We start from the raw sequence: 17,003 nt of genomic DNA, 5'->3' as shown, positions 1-17,003 counted from the left end.
GTATAAAAGCAGAAGTTATTACATAGATAAATACATAGATATACAGCATAAATTATTACAGATTTAGAGACAATATCTCAAAAAAGTTTGTAAAGCCAAAATAGTGGGTTGATTACCAACTTTAATGGGAGCAGAAGTTCATCAGGTACTCATTCCTTACACAGACTTGAATCACCCAAGGTCCTTTCAAAAAAAAAAACCTGAAGATAATCAGCACTTTTTACCAAGATGTTTGCCAGGACTCTTTGTAAACACCACAGCCCAGAGAAGCATCTCCATTCAAGGTAACACTTAAACACCTGTAGCAACTAAAGCACTGATGCTAATAGGGCCTAGGCTTTTGTGTAATGCTTTGCTAAATACAAATGTCTAAATAAAAATGGTTAAATAATGTCTAAATAAATATCTAAATAAAAATGGTTCCTAATAAATAGGGCTTGGTGGCTGAATAGCTTTGTTCATCTGGTTTCCATCAATAAAAGTCAGAGGTGAAAACACTTTCAGGCTGCATAGATAGATCAGCTCCAATTTCCCTCCTGTTTTTTTTAGGTTTTTTTGATGGAGAAAATTGATGGCTATTATTAGACCAACAGCATGGATTATCAGACTGACAGCAGAAGTTGTATTTAAAATATGGTAGCTCTTGATGTTTCTGACCTGAAGTGGTAGATGGGAAGGGTTAAGAGGGAACAGAGTGAATGAAAAAAGAGGAGGAGCTGGAACATGTAAGGGTATTCAGAATGGGCACATAGCCAAAATCTGGGCACCAAATTGTGTAACTACAGTTGTCACTGTGTATATCCCTACCATTACTGTTTTCCTGCTTATACTCTGGTGGATATAGTTTACCATAATTTCAGATAAAGTTTATTGCTCTCTATACTAACATTAAAAAACATTTAGACTTACCAAAATCAGTCTTACCCCCCAACCCCTGGAAGTAATTTTTATCTAGACAAATATTGATTAATCCATGCTACTTTCAAAGCTCTTCTTTGAAATTAAAATTTCCTTCCTTGGCTACAGTCCACAATTCCTTCTTTTGACTTTTACTACTGACTTTTCTAAGATAGAAAAATGTGACCATATAGTTCCAGTCATGATTGCCTTTCCACAATTTTTTTTGTTATTCTTTCATTATCGAATTTCATCTCTTATTTTAATTTACTATCTTGTCTATAGTTGTTCTGTCTTCTCCATAGCCAATGTTATCAGCCAAACTGAAAACTGATGTACATCAGTCACCTGTTTAGCAGATCATAACTACATTATTTTAAATCATTATTCCATTCTCACGTCTTCTATCTGCTTCTACGTGTTTTGTTCTTTTTGAACTTTTTAGAGAATAATCTTTTACTATTTTTTGCTTGTTTCTTTTATAAGATCTGAATTAGATTCAGTTTTGGCACATAGTTTATTTTATTATGGGGGTTTTGGTGTGTTTTTTTTTTGTTTGTTTGCTTTGTTTTGGTTTTGTTTAGTTTTTTTTTTTTTCTTTGGGTTTTTGGGTTTGTTTGTTTGCTTTGAGGTTTTTTTAAGAAATATTTTTTTCCCCCATGGAATCCCCAGTTCTTTAACTTCTTGGTTTTCTTTTTATTCCCTGTATTATTTCTGGAATACTGGACAAACAGGTTGAAGTCCTTCTATGCAGTGTTGCAATTTTAGAAGTTCCACAGCACCTTAAAGGAAGTTCCAAACTTTCACTGTTCTCTTGTATTTTAATTTTCAGTTACACTGAATTAAATAAATGGTTCAAAGTCATACCTCTTCAAGTGGAGTGCCTTGATTACAGACTATTTAATTTAAATTTGTACTTATTGCTTCCAAGGTTATTTTTATTAACTAGTTCTGCTGAAATTTCTTTCCTGTAACCTAAGCCAAGTCGAAGATAGTGTTAACTCTTAGAATGTTAGGATGCAGTTTATCTTAATTGTAACAGATATTCCAGATATCTACTTTACAATATGATGGATCATGTTCTAGAAATGACTACTACTCAACCCTGGCTGTAAAGAGAATGTGTAATAACTAGCTCAGATGTGTTGAAATTTAGCCAAATGAGTCCTTACTGCTTATCCCAAAATGCAGTGAACACTGCTATCACCTGGAGGAATTCACCAGTCGGTCAATTGGTTCTCCTTTGTATTTTGCCTGTACTGACTCACCTAATATGAGATCTCACATCATCCTTCCTCACAAAGCACATAAAAAGGAATTCAGCAGATAGAAGTAGGATATCAAGCATGCCATGCACAAAAGCTTTCTTCCTAGGACCCTTAGTACATGGTGCAGCCTCCAGAATAGGCTAAGACCCATGAAAGCCCTTGCTTAAATTCTGAGAGCCACAGGCATCCCAAAGAGGCTTCTAGGCCAAAGGGATTAGGACCTTGTCAGACTGTGTGCATAACAGAGATTGTTGATGGCTTTGGGAAGCCACCGTGGGCACAGAAAATGTTTGATTTATCTCGTAAGCGTGTCATGAGCAGCTCTGTCCAAAGAGCTGCAGGCCTTTCTTCATGCAGGGTTCTCTAACAGTTATTTTCTGCCCAAAAGCACCCTTTCCTCCCCGTTTCTGTGAGAACTGCTTCGAATCCCACTCTGTCTGCTCCCTCAAGATTTGTAAAATCTTGAAAAAAAAAAAATTGACAAATTAAGTTTGATTTAAGAAATAAGATGCTGCTACAAAAAATAGCAAATAAATTATACTTCAATTTGTTTAGGGCTAAGTATGTCAGGAATGTAGAAGCATTCATGTCTGTGTTCTGCATACAGCAAGAATGCCAGAATAACTACAGGAAGACAAACAATACCCAGTGTCTGCATCTGCAGCTGTGAGAGCTCTGGAGGAAAGAATCTATCATAGCCATGTTGAGGTAAGTGATACTTTGAGAGGATGAATGCATAGAGCTTCCAAGCATTTCTGTCATCTTGGGAGTTCTGTTTATGCTATTTTTCATGTTCTTCACTTATAGACAACTATGGGTAATGCTACACCACAGGACAGAGTTCCTCAGTTGCTGTTAAATGAGCTGAAAGAGGAAGTCATTAGCTTGAGTGCAGAGCTGTTATTTTTTTTAATTTAGATTATTTTTCAGATCCAAGCCACTGTTCATACAGTGATCATCATTCTATCTTAAACACATCATCTTTCATGCTCCCTTGCACGGTATACACACATCTGATATCGTCTGTGCACTCTATAAGGAAACTGGGATCCAGGAGATATCAGGATATCTGAGGCTAGATGACTTTATTTTTCAGTTCTCTGGTGTCTGAATTCAACCCAATGAAAAATTCGAAGGAGATAGTAGGAGGAATTGGAAGACAAGAAGTAGGAGGAAGTACTTCTTGTAGACAATAATCATGGATCAAAAAAAAAATAAAAAAAATAGGTAGCCTTGATGAGGACATGTGAGCACTCATCAGATGCAAAACTGAGATGAAGAATTTGTACTCCAAAAAGGTGGGGAAGGATGAGAGTGACTGAGAAGGGCTTGGATGGAGAGAGAGGGGAGGTGAAAAAGATGTCACCACACCAGGGCTTCTGCAGAAAGATCTTACTGAGACCTTCCATCCTATTCCTTTTCAAATTTACTCATCCAGTCAAACATCTTGGTCTGCTGATTGTCCTGTTCCTTGTCCTTATGCTTTTAATGCTACTGAATATTAAACACATAAAGCTCTTCTCAAAAGCTCTTTTAATCACCTTCATACATACTCTACATCCTGGCATTCCACGTCCCTTTTGTAGCTCAGTGCCATTGACCTCGCAGTTTTTTCCTCCTTTGATCTCAAATCACCATTGCTGCAGCTGTAAATTTCAGCTGATCTTCTGAGGAATCTGTAGGTTAGGTATAATGGCAAGGCAGCTTTGAAATTTTTGCCTTCTGAATCACATCTAAAATATTCTACAAATAAATAACAACTTCTCTGTCTCCTAAACATCTCGATCACCCTGTCTTTTTTTTACAGATCAAAAAATTGTGATACAAATATTTCAAAGGAAAACATAGCCTTTTTCTGCTTATAGAAACTGTATACTTCAATAAAATTTTTTAAAACCATTAAATTTTTAACATTCAAGAAGTAACTAGAGGAAATCAGCATTCTGGCTTTAAATGGAAGATTCTTATTTCTCTCTGGTTTTCTTAATTCTGTTATAATGGGTGAAGTCTCTATTTCCAAGCTGATTTTTGTTATTAGAAATCTCATCTTTTGAAAATCAATTAGTTTAAAATTGAGAGTAGGTTTTAAATAGGGTCTTTTAAATAAGTGTTAAAAACAGATGGTTTCAAATGAATGCAACCCCAATTAAAATACAGAGAAATTTGAAGTTTCCATTTTGGCAACATCAAATCTGAAGGCAAAATTTCAATCTTGTTCCTACACAGTACACCATATTCTAGTCTAAAAATTGCATACAAAGTTAACTATGTTAGTCTCATTATAGATCATTTCAGATTCTGATCTTCTTTTTTAATTCATGGCGAATATGCGAGCAACATTTTTGCTGGACTCTTAACCAAACATATATTGAGGTTTAAACAATGGTTGTAGTATCCTGTTATAGAGTGGACAAGTCATTTTCACAAGAATATCATATAGAAGCTACATATAGCAAAATATTTGATGCAAATTAATTTCCAACATGTATTTCAGGAAGCCTTACTGAAGTACATACTTTTCAAGGTATTAGAAACATAGTATATGTTTTTCATTATTTGCCATCTTATCTGACATCTTATTTGCCATGTTTGTGTTTTGAATAAATTAATCTACAAAGTGAAAAGGAAAGATTATGTTAACTTTAAATGCAATTTTACATTCCATAAGCATTAGTTAAGTATGCACATGCCTTATCAATCAGTATGAAACAAGGAAAGCTTAACTGATTGGCATGTTTGGTAGTGAAGCAAGGTGCTCATATATTAAAGCCCTTACATTAAAAAATTAAGGCTTTAAGGGTTCTCAGGATATCTGTTATTGTTCTTTGATTTTGTTAATTGTAGACAAAGTTTGTGTGTTTTCAGGATTAAGTTTCTGCTGTCTCCACGTCTGTCCCCTCCTTGACCAGCTGCTGAGTGTCTCCAACTTTCAACACTTCTGTCAGTGTATAGAGTTGACTTTGGGGCTGGGAGGAAATCAGAGAAAGACTGCAACTTGCCTTAAGGTTCATTTGGCAGGGAAATCCACAATTAATCCTCCTGACAGAACTAGGAGCTGACATGGAGTAGAAGACGACACACAGTGGCTGTGCCACTAGAAAAGTGTTTCTTGAATATATATTGTCATGTCTACACATAATTCTCGGCTTAGGCCTTGCTTCTTAACACTGGTGTGTAATATCATTTAAATATCCTGCCTGGCATTTCTGAAGGACATCAAGCCACAGGCTGAATCTCCTATCTGCCAATCCCAGGCAGGCTGGATGCCATAGGAGATAACAATAAGTGGGCACAGAACCTAAGACCTACTACGAGAACGTAAACTTTTAGCATTAGGTTTCCATTTAAAGCTAGAAAACTTAAATGTACATCCACATAGCATACTTACAGCATAGGTCCCCACATACATGGAGACATGTCTAAGTTCCCATTTAGCCAGTGCATGGTAGCTGCCAAAGCTACCAGCCAACAGAGGAACAGTCAACACAGTTGGTAGAGCTGGAAAACAATGTAGTTCACCCTAGGGTGAACTAGAATTCAACTGCATAGAACTCAGTTGCCTAAACATTCATATCAAGTGCTATTTAGGTGCTGTAGGGTGTCTTTTGTGCCTTTCAGGGGCCTGTTCAGAGTGCACTGTTATCCGCTGTCACTCTGACACATTTGCCATGTAGAGGTTTTGGAGGTCTCAAATTACAGTGGTGGAGGGGTATGGCATTTGAACCTAGCTACGAAGTCAGCTGAAGCATTCCATGCATATATTGACTTTCTCTGCGTTACCTGCCTGAGTTCATATACATCTAGCACCCATGTAGAGACATGTATGAACATAAATAATTTCAGAAGTTTTAACTGTTTTGCTGTTGCTGTAGTAATGGTAGTAATGCTGTAGTAACTAGTGTGAGTGTAGTAGAAGCAGATGACAGCAATGGTTTGGATTAAAATTGATCCTTTGTTTCAGAGGCTTTTTAATCTAGATTGTTTCAGTCTTCTGGTTCATCATCACTGCCAGACAAATTGCTGTGTTAGCACAACAGAAGTTGTTCTGCTTAAGTCAGAATAACCTTCCCCTCAGAAACTGAAGGCTTTGTGTAGAAAAGTTTTCCCATTTCAGTAAGCACATCCCAGGATACTTAGAAAAATGAAATTCTTGAAGAGGAAAGTAAGTGCTGATGAAATGTCAACAATAGATTTTGTTCAGATTTCACTTGTGTGGAGCAGTTTTATTGTACAATTGTATGCTGCAGATCTTACATTGATATCACAGTTGGTATTCAGAGGCCTGCAGACAGGTGTTTGAAGGCAGAGAGTACTCTTGTGAGGGGGTAGGAAATGGCTCTTTCAGATGAGATCACAAATGACATGTCAGTTTTATAGTCTGGGTTGCTCTTGAAAGAGGGAGTTATGAATTCCTATCTCTTTCTTTACCTCAATCCCACTTCTACTCATTTGAGATCACAGTGGAATTCTTGTATCTATTTTTTTTTATTATTTATTATTCCCCTTGTGTTTAATAAATGTGTTTACAGCACTGGAGGAGATTAGGAATTACACCATATGGACCACAGAGAGAGAGAGGACAAAGGAAAATTAAACCCTATTTTTTCATGCCAGAGAACTGTCAGTTTGATATTTCACACCCACAGCCCTTGTGCAAGGCAGAGAGGCTGGAAACACCTAGCCAAGGAAAGCAGAAAGGTAGAAGTGCACACGCATAAACCAGTATAATCATTTCAAGCCAATATAATCACAGGTCACTGCTGGTGGACAGTACTTTTCTTGCTGTTCTCTGCAGCTGCATGTTCAGACCTTTTGTAGTCTTACTACATGGAGTACAGCTGAACTGAAGTTGAGAAGGGATTCACCTGGAAAAGTACAATGTATTTTTCAAAAATATATTTTCATATGGATAAGTTCATCAAACTATCTCATCACATAGATGTATAAACAGAAAGCTGGCACATGAGCAATGGTAAGGATTTGTAGTTGGAGGCAGAACATCAGTCTGGATTGATGTTTCTCCTTCAGGAAGATCTAGCAATTACACTATTTAAAGTGACTGTGGCAAGTGGGAAAAATTATTTAAATTGGAAGTCTACAGTTGTAATCTTGGCTTTTTACCTATCTGACAAGACTTTAGGTCTGCTTCTGTACTCACTGTATTCACTTAAGAAAGTTGCTCTCTGCTATGATTTCCTTCCTTCCACTCAAACCATGAGGACTTATGACCACACTTTACAAGAAGGTACCATGCCCTATGTCTGCCCACAGCTTCTGCAAACATAGACATTACCTCTCTGTTAGCCTTCACCTATTCCTGCTCACTGTGTCTGGTGTTCCACCTCAAGCATTGAAGGACAGAAATCATATAAGATGGAGCTGGGCAAGAGTTTATTTCAGGGAAGCAGGGGAGGGAATTTAGTCCTCCTGGAGTAGTCAGTAGGGTGGAGATACAGTGCCTACTCATAAGCTCCCTGTGTTCCATCAAGGCAGATAACGACTACATAAATGCCAATTTCAGTAAATTCTGCTTGTGATACCACAACTGATTTCCACTGGAATAGAGAGGTTAGCCAGAGCTAGTTTGTTCCAAGTAAATATTTTTTTTTCCTTTACCAACAATGAGAATGTGTACCTTGATCAAACAGTATCTAATTCCATCAAGACTAATTGTAAAATAGCAGCTGAACATTCTAGCATCTTAACATTTAATTCCAAGAAGAGGAACAGAGACCAGAGACCCTCTCTAAATCTAGTCAACGTGTGCTGTTGATTTCAGTAAAAACTAGATGAAGATCCAAATGGTTCTATTTAAGCATTCAAAGGAGAGCACTCTTCTTAAATAATTTATGACAAAATTGTGTTTTGAGAAAGATCTAAAGAAAAAATTCTAGTTGTGTGAATTCTAGACTGTAACTCTAGAACAGGAATGAGAAGCTGTTGAAGAGGAAAAGATAGGCATTGACTATGCTTTTCCCAGAATTTATCATATTATCCATATCATATATTTTAACTCAATGTGTGACCTAAATGTATGCATCAGATTATTTTAACTTATTTTCAAGTTGTTACTTAGGAAGTAGTCTGAAAGCAACAAACAGAAAAAGCCCTAATATTATAATCTGATTGAAGTAGGAAAAATCCACAGATCTGAGTCAACATTAATAGCTCTGAAGGCAAAACCTGGCCTTTGGGTAGAAGAGATTAAAATATTTTCTAGACAGATAAGGTGGGAAGCTTGCTAAGAGATGAATAAGCAGCATAGCTCTGCTGTTCAGTGAAAAGCTGTACTCACCAGAAAAAAAGGTGCTTTTTTTTTCCACATTAATTTGTGAACTATAATATTCTTTAGTCAAATTATAAACGAATGGCCTGCATAATTTGATTTATTTAAAAAGACCATATGCTATTACAGATTATGACCCTGAAGCAAGTTGTTGAGACTCCCAGACTGCAGATGGATGTAGTGTGGAGTTAGAGAATGAGGAAACTGAGAGCAAGGCCTTAGGCTTGTGTAGCCAGTTGTCTTTACCACAGAAGCCTGACTTCTCATTCAGAAAACCAAGGTGAACTAAACAAAAAATGTAGAGGTATCTTTTATTCTGTGACTGCTTAAAAAAAAAAAACCAACAAACCGTTTAGAGGAAGAAAGCATTATAGCCCATTACCAAAAAGGTAATTAAACATGTTATTTAAATCCTCAGTATTCAAAATGGACTATGTGCTTTTAATCAAGATTTGTGTGCATTAAGTTAGTGGTAAACTTGTACTAAAAACCTATTGGAGGATCAACCTTCTTGCTTGACCATTGATATCTTAATCTTTTAAAAAGTTTAAAATATTATTTTAATGAAATTATTGTGTTTAAGATTTTCTGCCAAAACAGTTCTAGATTTGGAACTACTCAGAAAAGCACATTTCCCCTGTAAATATGTAGAATAGAAAAAGCCATTTTATTTTGCTACAGTCCCTTATAACTTGGTCTTGAATTCATTGTGCTATGCACTCTCTCTAGTGCCCAGTCTAATCCCAGCTGCTAACAAACAGAAGGTAAAATTTGCACCAGTTCATTTCTCCATAATCTAAAGTCCTGTCTGCCATGTCACACATGCCAGATTTTGTAACAAGAAAAGCCATAATAAATGGTGTGGGCATGTTCCCCAGATGGCTTAGCTGAAGGACAGGGCTTCAATTTCCTTATAATGTTGAACTGTCAAAGTGTTGTATTGCCTATATATGGTGCAATTTTCTATCATTTCCCTGACACAAGATGTCAGATGGGTTTTGGAGTAGGAGAGGGTTTATATTGTGGCCTGAAATGTGAGATGCCATCACTAAACTGGGGAGATGGAGAAGCACTATACCTTGTGTTAAAAGAATGACCTGTGAGATATGTAGGCTGCTTAAAGGCAGGGTGAAATAATATAGTTGCAGTAAAACCAGTGGTTACAATTAAATTAATTCACTTATTCTGGTAAATTTGAATGAAACGAATGTCCCAGGTGAATGCTTGGGTTATCTTCACTAATATGGTTTTAATTGCAGTTTTAATTAAGTCTGGCACATGTTCAGATTCTTAGTGGTTTTCCACTGTACTGATACTGCAACTATATTTCTGCAGGATGACCATTATATTATATGTATTATAACAGAGGTTGCCCTTTGAAAGAGGTTGTCCTTTCTAATAATTGTTATTGACACTTTCTACAAGCCTGTGGGCTTTGTGACACTCTCTTGCCCTTGGCAAGCTGTAGTGAATGGTTTGAACTGCATGATTTGATTTAATGGGTGACTGTGCAAATATACAGTGGAAAACAGATAAGCAGAATCTGAACACACATGTTCCAGACTTAATTAAAACTGATGCAATTAAAACCAATTCACTGGAGATGTCTCACTGTATATTGCACTCTGCAGGGAGGAAGGCTGATGGTTTGCATGTCATGGATGCCATGATCAGGGCCAGGGACAGCCATATGGAACGAGCAGGAACTTGTGTCTTCATGATGAGTAACTGAACATACTAAGCTGGGAAATACGGGGAAGCAATAAGAGAAGCACAGGAGAGTGAACCATCATCACTGCCAGAAACTGTCAGAAAAAAAGGGCTGTCATGGCATCCAAAACCAGAATGCTTTAGATTTGACTAAAATACAGAGGCTTCATAGGAAATTAGTGAGAGTTTCTTGGTGTTTAAAAAGAAAGCCACTGAAGACTACTAGGAAGACATATTTGTGGAGGATACCTCCCTTGAAAAGGTGAAGGTGGGATGAGGAAGATCTTTATTAATCCTTTGTTTAGGATTACCCCCATGGCAAACCTCAGAGTCCTGTTTTTCCTACTTGAATGGTTCTGCTATTCCAACGCCTAAGTTTTGTTGTAACAAAATATTGTGACTGATGATACAGACATATAACATGTTGCTGAGATACTATACTGAGCCTGATGTTGTACTCATTTTAAAGAAGAAATAAAGATGGTTTCCCAGTTCTGTCTCATTTGAGTCTTGGCAGTCATCACAGTTTTGAAATTTCTGGTGTGGTTAATAGAATATGCATGATGATATGTAATTCCTTTTAAGAAAGAATCCTTATTCAGGACTGCAAGTGGGAAACCTTTCTTCTGACCTAAACCAGAAAAATGGATATAGCTCTCATCTTTCTGTTTGAGCAATCCCTGGTCATTACACTCACCTTTTCTTTTGCTCCTGATCCCTAATCTTTGTATTTTCTTGTATTTTACAAAGAAGGATCTTGTTCACATTGCTACTTCCTCCTCTTATTTTATAAGAAGTAAATTAGTTTTAGTAGGTCTACCTACTAAAAGATACCAGCTGAACTGGGACTGTGTTTCTGTCTCTTTTACTGTTGCTATTAGTGGTTATGTGGAAGTCTCAGTTTCTGCTTTGCTTTCTGGATCCAGTGGGATGTTTTATGGAAGACTAGTTTCTTTGTAGGGATTTCAGTTCCACAGAGAAAGTTCTAACTCCATATCACCTTTTCTGAAAGAATTCCTCACAAGTGTTACCTTTTTGCACTAGAAATATGTTATTTTGTATATTTTTCCTTCATGTGAAGGTCTAGATGCACCATTCTGAGCCAAAAAAGAGTGGGTAAGAATGTTAACTGCACTTCTACACATGTTAATAATGATCTCAAATTTCTGTCTTCAGTATTTCTCTGTCAGATTTTTTTTTGTAATTTTTTTTAAACTTTTAAATGCATCAGTCAGTCTGGATGTCTGTTATTGATTTGCTTAACACAAGAGGACTATTTCTCCACTTTCAATTGTGTAGATTTTCAACCAGGATACGGCTCTCATGTATGTCCTGAATCTGTTTTTTATTCCATAGGGTTTCTATACAATATTTTTATTATTCTAAAGGCATTTTATATCAGTCCATTCAGCTGTATGTTTTCTGGGTTTGCATAGGTTTGGCAGAACTGTGGACCTTTCGCAAACACTGAAAGGTGTTATATTTTCTATAGTATGTTGTTTCTATAGTACCTACATTATGTGAATAATTGTTTATTAAAAAGCAGCCTTTGCTGGTATATGCACATTCCTGCTGGTGACACCAATAACAAATAGAAGATTAAATAGTTTTATTTTTTTATTGGTTTGATTGTCTTTTCTGAGCAGTATTGTATATTTTGAAAGATGTATATGCTACATTTTTCTTTATCAATATGTCTTCTCTGCAGTATGTAATTTCCTTCTCTCTCACTATTCTCTAACTTGTAGGTAGTAATACCATCAGTTGCAGACACCTCTGTTTAAGCATTGTTGGTAACAGGGACATGGTTACTTGCCAACCTGCTCCCAAGCTACCTCCAAGAAATAGCTCTTAACGATTTTTTGCAGTATTTCACTGTACCTCTTTAAAAAAAGTGGGATATTTTCAAGTTCAGTCTTCTTACATGATGTTTAAAGAGAGAGTCTGCAGTCTGCACTGTTCTTCTAGCACAACATTTACAATCATTCTTGAGTGGTATTTCTCTTTACTGCATCTTGAATGAACTCTGAAGAGTTTTCCCTTTCCCTGCAGATTTGGTACTGTAGATGACAGGGAAATGCTGGTGAATAATTTGCTCTCAGGTTTCTGAATGACAAGTATGAATATTTTATTACTGCATGATAATAAAATGAGGGACCTACAGTCAAAAAGAGTGAAATGTCCAAGCTGTTTAGCTCTATAAAGCTTTACTTGTTTGTGCAGGCGTATGTGATTTTTGTACAACTTTTCTGCTGTTCAGGAAATTATGCTTGTTGAAGCAGTCCACTGTCTGCATGTGGTTTACTGTCATTTCTCTTAGCATTTTCAATGATTCCTAGGTACACAGACTCAGATTTCCCATTCAGAGTGAAGGAAATCTTGTGCTCTGATCTTGCAGGATCACAAGCACAAGAGATATAGCTCAGCACTGTAAGGGAATGGAATGCAGGGCTACATGCCCAGGGAAAACCTTATGATATATCATGGTTCACTCTCTTTATGCAAGACGTGGCAAATCTCTGCAGTTGTGCTTTGCAGCACTTTGATACTTTTTATAGCAAGAAATTCAATAGCAGCAGTCAATTTGGAGAGGGGCGGGGGACTAAGATGATCATTTGCAAGTACTTACAGTTTCCTAGGGCTATGGACAAGCTGTCTGGGGGAGTCCAGCATTATGTTTGCTGTTTGCATGCTTCAGTATCCAGCAGACATGGCAATTTAAAGTGTTTTATTTCTTAGAGGGTCAGTAATTAATTTTGTACTGTTCCCTTTTATTGTCTTGTTTGTAGTATTAATGAAATTGCTCATGCAGAATTAGGGTAATAATAAGAGTCTTAAGCTAAGTACCAGCATAAACACAATTTTACCTGAATGATATGCTGGAATTAATTTCTTTGCTTCTGTGCAGACTAATGTATAAACTAAATGGGAAACTAATACATTGTGCTTTGATGGAAAACATTTCAATGGTAAAAAAAGTTTTGAAATTAGTCTTCATGTCTTATTTTAATCACTCCACCCTTGCAACTTTCTCACCTTACAAAGTGACCTCTTAATAGGATGCTGTGTATCAGGTATACATTTTAAAGAGACTTTGTAAAAAGCAAGCTGAATGTGGCTGATTCTGCAAAGCAGTAGCAGTTGAAAACTATGCCAGCAAGCAAATGTTTTTTTTTTCTTCCTATTATTAGTTACCAGTTTTCTATTTTATAGTAGCTATTACTGTAGTAGCTATTTAATAGCTAGGTCTGTTTAACAGATTTTTTTTTCTTTTCCTTTCCTTGGTACTTACAACTTACCCTGTTTGTGTTGCCATTTAAGTGATATGACAGAAACTTAAAAAAAAAAAAAAAAAGGAGGTAGTAGAGGACTTTAAAAATACAGTCAGGTCTTAGATTGCCAGATCTCTTCTGACAGCTCATTCCACAGCTGAGCAAACCTGAATATGAACACTTTATCTTTCCTATTTTGTTCACAATTAAAAAGATGCTTAAGTTTTTCTTAGAGGTATGAACCATGTCAGTAGCCCAATGGACTTCTGGGGAGAGCAGACATACCTAAGGATATATATGTTTAAATTCTTTCTCTGGATTGGAGTTTTGGTTCAATATTTGGTTCTCCCACCATGTCATAGGAGGGTGAGTGTGTGGTTGCTGAGATGCCTGTATTTTCCAAACACTAATGGTTGGGAATCAGACTGAAGTCTTCAGGTGATATTAGAAGGACATTAAAGGGAGAAATGGTGTTATGGTTCCTTGTGCTTAGAAGGGTGGGAACATGCTTCACACTTGCTAAAAGCTTGAGCTCCACCATTAGCTTCAAGCACAATGGACTGCACAAAATCCCTGCCCAGTTATAGTGGTTTTAACAGTATGACCTGACTTCTGCTTTTATGGTTGGAGAATGGAGTGTATATGTACCACAGCTATTCCATAAGGAAACATGAGCCAGGAGACAAGAGACAAGCTGAAGCAGCCAAAGCAGGGACCTCACAGGCAGTGAGGTGGGGCACAGGGAGTGCACAGTCCCACAGTAGAGAAGCAGAGTGGATCTGGTAATGGTAACCAGGGTCATCTGAAAGTCCAGATCATTAGGCACATCCACAATGACAAGGTATGTCTGATATCAAGCCAGGGAGACAGTGGGTCGGGGTTTGATCCAGATCTGGGAGGTCAGGCATGGCCATGAGAGCAGGAGCAAAGGCTTGAGCTTAAGTGTGGCTCCTGCTGAGGTGGCCTGGCCCCTCCTTGCTTGTCAGGAAATTTTCACAGTCACAGAATGCTTAGGTTGGAAGAAACCTCCACGATCATCCAATCCCAGTCCAACCTTTGACCAACACCATAATCTAACTGCTAAACCATGTTCTTAAGGACCAGGTCCAAATGCCTTTTAAATACCTCCAGGGACGGTGACTCCACCACTTTCCTGGGCAGGCCATTCCAATGCCTGACAACCCTCTGAGTGAAAAAATGTTTCCTAACATCCAGCCTAAACCTCCCCTGGCACAGCTTCCATCCATTCCCTCTGGTACTTTCACAGTTTACTAGGGAGAAGAGGCTTTTTCCCTCCTTCCTCTAACCTCCCATGAGGTAGTTGAAGGGAGCTATATCGTCTCCCTTTTCTCATACAGTTCTTTCCACACAGCTCTCTGATCAAGGCTGCACAGCTGCACCATTGAAGCTGACCCCAGGCCCAGGCAGTCAAACCCATGGGTGCTCAGAGCCCTGGCAAGAGGATCATAATGAGAAAGTTACTTAATGAAGATTCTAGCTAGATCTTTCTTTGTTCTTCCTGATACTGTATTTCAGTAGTGTAATTTTTGTCTTGTTTGAATTCATACAGATACTAAAAAATCTTTAGTTTCTAGCTGAGATTCAGATTGCCTGTTGCCATTCTGTAGGGTAACAGCTGGTGAAGGGTCTGGAGAACAAATTGTGTGAAAATATGAAAGAACTGGGGTTGTTCAGTCTGGACAAGGCTGAGGGAAGACCTTTATCACCCTCTATAACTCCCTGAAAGGAGGTTGCAGCAAGGTGGGGGTTGGTCTCTTCTCCCTAGAAACAAGCAATAGGACAAGATAAAAATGGTTTCAAGTGGCACCAGGGCAGGTTTAAATTAGAAATGGGAGGAAACTTTTTCACTGGAGAAGAAACTACTTACACACTGGAACAGTCTGGCCAGGGATGTGGTTGAATCACCACCCCTGAAGATGTTTAAAAGATGTATGGATGTGGTGCTTAGAAACATAGGTTAACCAGTGGACTTGGTAGAGTTAGGTTATGGTTTGGCTTGATGATGTTAAAGGTCTTTTCCAACCAGAAATATAGTCAACAGTCCCTTTGACAGGGCAGTCTATATCTACTGAAATAGGTAGGCTTTTGTCCAGTTGATAGTGAGAAATATGCTTTCCAAAGGCTATTTAGAAAGCTTGCATACTGTACAGAAATATTGCTGTAGCCAGCCATGAGGTTCCATTCAGTAGAATCTACTTTGCCTCAAATGACAATGTGGCAAATGAAATATTTGGGCATAGAGTGACTGAAAATGTCAGGTCAGGAGAAAATGTCAGGACTCATCAGACTGGCAAAAAACCATTAACAACCCAGGGCCAACAGCAGCCTTTTCCTTGGGGCAAGGAGACCCTCCTGAGATGTCAAATTCCAGGGGCCTGAATCAGCCTTGAGAGTAGTGGGAAACTTCAAGGGCAAGGTTCCTAGGGCCTGAAACAACCTTGAGAGCAGTGGGAAATCTGGTGTGTATAAGGAATACCGAAGTGTTCATTTGTTGTCACCTACCGCTGCCCCACCACCCTGCACTGGAAATTTGCTCTGGCTGAAATCAGATTGACATCCTCAAGAAGAGAGATCACTGGGTGCCACTGGATCCATGGGTGGTGATATCCCTCTCTTTGTGTCACTCTTTTTTCTCTCTCTCCTCTCCCTCTTTCTTTCTCTCTCTCTCTTTTGCTCACAACATATTTGCCATATCTTCACAGGGTTATATCACGTTGCTTTTGTTATTTGTCACATAAAACTTCATGCTTACACCTGAGCCTTGGTGGTTGGACTTCATTCTCACAGACCCAAAATTGTAAATTGCATCAAACCAGAACACCAGCCATTACCTTTGGATGCAGGAATCTGTCAGAGATCTGGCTCCACTTTGAATAACACTGCAAATTAAATGCTGCCTTTCACTCAGGAACCAAACATTATTCTTCTGCGAATAGGCATCAAATTAGTCTCACGCCTTTTTCTATGACAGCAGGTGCTGATGGTCTTATCTACCTTTTTGGACCTAGCCTGGTTGTTGGAGAACTAGTCTAGGGTAGCAGAGTTCCAAACTCTCCTCACCTGGGAAATGCATCCAAAGACAAAATGATCCCTGAGTGATTTCTTGGGACCACGTTAGAACTAGAGGTCCTTTTATTACAGCTCTTCCTACTGAGTTTAACTTGCAACAAAGCCTGAAACTCATGAAGGTGAAGGAAAACAAACAAAAAGAGCTCAGGGCACTTGGCTGAAAGCCTAGATCCTAGATTTGCAGTCACTGTTCTGCTCCAGAGCACTTATTTTGAACTGTTACTAAACTAAACAAAAAATAAGTCACCTAAGATTTTTACAGGGATTTTTCAAAATAACAGCAGCCCTCTGCGAGGAATTTGTAGCATCATCAAGGATGGTTCAGCAAAAGAACCCTCCTGAAGGAGGACTCAGCAAAAGAGCATTTTTTTGAGGTGAGTAAAACTGCCATTTGACCCTCCCTGCTTCACCTGCCTCAAACTCCCAGGCGTTCTCTTGCTTTTAGTTCAGTGTATCAGCATAAAGAGTATTTAGTTAAAA

This window comes from Heliangelus exortis, chromosome 3 (assembly GCF_036169615.1).
Source record: "Heliangelus exortis chromosome 3, bHelExo1.hap1, whole genome shotgun sequence".
Classification (NCBI taxonomy): Eukaryota; Metazoa; Chordata; class Aves; order Apodiformes; family Trochilidae; genus Heliangelus; species Heliangelus exortis.
Note: the sequence above shows the minus strand (reverse complement) of the source record.